The sequence below is a fragment of the Silurus meridionalis genome, chromosome 22 (assembly GCF_014805685.1).
Source record: "Silurus meridionalis isolate SWU-2019-XX chromosome 22, ASM1480568v1, whole genome shotgun sequence".
Lineage (NCBI taxonomy): Eukaryota > Metazoa > Chordata > Actinopteri > Siluriformes > Siluridae > Silurus > Silurus meridionalis.
This window is the reverse complement of record NC_060905.1, coordinates 20223243-20227019: the sequence shown is the minus strand read 5'-3', so window position 1 is coordinate 20227019 and position 3777 is coordinate 20223243.

Genomic DNA, 3777 nt, shown 5'->3' with positions numbered 1-3777 from the left:
GCACCTTAGGTACATACGCAGCTCTAGGGTAGAGGAAAGGACTGGCCATGCCAGGGGTAAACTCCAGGAGAGAAGGGCCACAGACAGGGCCTGTAGGTCCCTGATCCTTTTAAGGGAGGATATCGCCAAAAGGAAGGCGGTCTTTACCAACAGGTACCTAAGGGCCACCTCGGCCAAAGGCTCAAAGGGGGGCTCAGATAGAGCTGCCAACATGACGGCCAAATCCCACACAGGCACTCTGGATCATCCCCCGGGCCACAGCCTCCGGGTGCTGCGCAGGAAACGTTTTACGAAAGGGTGTTTCCCTAGCGACTTCCCCACAGACGCGGTACAATAAGCTGCGATATCGGACACTTCAGGGTGGAGCATCCATTCCCCGGGCCTCGGCTCTTGCCTCGAAAGGGCGTCTGCTCTCCAATTCAAACGGCCCAGGATGGGAACTGCTCTCAGTGAGAGGAGTTTCCCCTGGGACCACAGGAGGATCCAGCACACCAGCCTGAACAGGGGGCGAGATCCCCCTGGCGGTTGATGTACGAGACCACCAACGTGTTGTCCACACGGACTAGCACATGGTGACCTCCCATGAGCACAGCCATCATCTCCAGGCAGTTTATGTGCCATGAACAATAAACTCCACCCAATGAAGCATTACGTGATAAGTCGCTCCCAGGATGGGCCTTGAGACAGGAATGTGTGTTCCCTCTATATATCTAAGGTTTGAAGAGCTCGCCTCAAAACCTTGATAGTACGGAGTGGGCTGCCCCCTCGGGAGAACTCTCTCTCTCTAAACCAATACTGGAGGGGTCTCATACGCAGAAGTCCAAGTGGAATCAAGTTGGACGCTGCCGTCACCATGAGACCCAGCAGCCTCTGAAACTGCCTCCCTGAGAATGGCTGCAATCCGGGCGGGAAACAATTCTGCAAACAGCACGTTCGAGTCCCACACCACGCCCAAGAAGATGGTTCTCTGCAACGGAGAAAGCACAATCTACCCTGCATTCAGTCTTAACCCCAGCTCCTCCATGCAGGCCAGAACAACATCTTGATGCCGGACCACCTGAAGCTCTGATCAAGCTAATACCAACAAGTCGTCAATATAGTTCAGAATGCGAATGCCCTGAAGCCGTAGCAAGGCTAGAGCCACATTCATGCACTTTGTGAAGCATCACCCCTGAAAGCAAACCTCAGGAACTTCCTGTCAGCAGGAAGGACGGCCATGTGGAAATAGGCGTCCCTTAGATCTATAGTGACAAATCAGTCCTTGGACTTGATTTTCAACACAACCTGAACCTGAGCCTCATGAACCGTGAGCGATTCAAGGAGCCTAGATCTAAGATCGAACTCGATCCGCTGTCCTTCTTCAGAATTACAAAGTACTGGCTGTAGTAACCTTACTCTCTGACTAAGGGGGAAACCACACTTTCTTTAAGAGGGTGTGCACTTGTGTTGTTGAACCTGGGAGGAGGGGATCTGAATTGAATCAAGTAGCCCACCTCTATTGTATGCAAGACCTATCGAGATACGTCCAGCAGCTCTTCCCACGCTGCCAGGAAATCTCTCATGGGAACCACCGACTCGAGGCTGGCCTCTAATCCTCCCAGAGCGGCTGGGGCAGTGCCCTGCAGCCGTTGGAACCTCCTGAGAGGTGCCGGGTCTCCTCCATCTGCAGCGATCTGTGGGGCGGCAATAGAAGGAGACCTCCTGTTGAGGGAGGCTGCACCCCAAAGCACATCCTGTGGCAGGGCTTACAGCGTGGCCTATTGTGCCAAGGCATTCGATCGTGGAACCAACCCCTCGGGGCTGACCCCAGACCTTTATAGAACGGCTGGAGCGGTGCACCCATTGAGGCCTCCTGAGAGGGGGTGGGTCTCCTCCATCCGCAGCGATCCCTCGGGCGGAGATGGGGGAAGCACCCGCTGGAGGGAGGCTGCGCTCAAAGACACATCCCGTGGCTGAGCTAACAGCCCAGCCTTCTGGTAAGGACGAGGAGCTACGGGCACCGCGCAAAGTGTAGGCCTTCTCCCTCGAAGCAGGGCGCTTCAACAACGCCTGTTGGTTCGAGGGGAGGACCACCCATCCCTCCCACCCTCTCTCTCCCCTATATCCCTCTCTCTCCTCCATCCCTCCTTCATCCCTCCCTCCCTCATCCCTCCCTCCCTCTCTCTCCTTCATCCCTCCTTTATCCCTCCCTCTCCCTCTCCTACATCCCTTCCTCCCTCTCCCTCTCCTCCATCCCTCCCTCTCTCTCCTCCCTCCCTCTCACCTCTCTTTCTCTCTCTTGTGGGTGGTGTTTGGGGCCACTGTAGAGGAGTGTGTGTTAGCGGTTGGAAATGTGGTGGGACATGTGAACATTGTCTCTGCCTCCTGCATAACCAGTGCTATAGTTGTTTTTCTGAACAGTATTGAGAAAGTGTATAAACTGATCCAGAAAGGAATTGTTATAAATAATGAATGTATATTGCTTTCTCCCCTCAAGTTCACCTGCAAAAAAGGTATTGCTATCAAATGTCCCTCCTTTTATTAGTGATGATGCAATTGTAAAAGAGCTGTCTCGGTACGGGCGAACCGTCTCCCCAATGAAGAAAATCCCCTCGGCTGTAAGTCCCCACTAGGTAAGCACTTGGTGTCTTTTAGGTGGATGGATATAATGGTTCCCAATGAAGGTGTTGAGGAACTAAACGTGGTCTTTAAGTTCAGGATCAATGGGTTTGACTACAACATCTTTGTTTTCACAGATTCAAAAATAAAATGTTTTAAAATGTGGTCAGTTAGGGCATCTTGTGCACACCTGTCCTAAAAAACAGAGTGACCCCGGTGTCTCCAAGCGACCGGGGCAGGAAGCAGTTGAAACTGCTGGAGTCGTTCCCCCTGCCGCTTCAGCTCGGCCTGCTGCTGAAAGCCCCATAAATTCTGCTGCAAGCCCTTTAAATGCTGCTGCACCAGGACCTAGGGAGCGTGATCCCCAAGCTCAGACTGTAGACCAGAGGTCCACTAAGGACATAACCACCCCAGAGGAGCCCTGCTCGGCTGAACCGGGCCCAAAGAAGTCACTGCACCAGTGCAAGGGGACGGGAGGAGATGTGAAGATGGAAGACTAGCCCCAGTTTAAAGTTCCAACTACAAGGAAGAAGCGAGGTAGGGGACAAGGAAAAAAAAAAGCAGGCAAAGAAAGACATGAAGGTGGAGGAACCTGAATCAGACATTGCGTCTTTACTGTCTGATTCAGGTTCCTCCACCTTCATGTTTTAAATCTAGACTCTCAGGGGGAACCGTTAAACGTATTATATAGTGCTGAGGACATTAAATAATTTTTTTAAGAACCACCAAGTGGCAAAAGAACGTATTAGTCAAGGAATTTTTCCCGGACCACAAGCAGTTTGTCAATGATATAAAGCACTTTAAAGGAGAAGGAGCTTTTACAGGTCAGAAAATCTTTCGATTAAAAAAGCTGATAATGAAGGTCAATAGGAAAAACTTTTGGATGTCTCCAGGCTATTGGGTTTTAAGACTGGTCAGATTCTCCTAGACCAGGAGAAGGCTTTTGACTGAGTTGAACATGAATACTTGTGGAAGGTGCTGGAAAGCTTTAGGTTCAGCCCTGGTTTCATAGCCATGATCAGGGTGCTGTACAGTGAAATTAAGAGTGTACTGAAGGTTAACGGTGATTTATGTGCTCCTTTTAGAGTATACAGAGGGATCAGGCAGGGCTGTTCCTTCTCAGGTATGTTTTACTCTCTGGCGATTGAACCTCTTTTAAGCAAGTTAAGGAGTCATCTC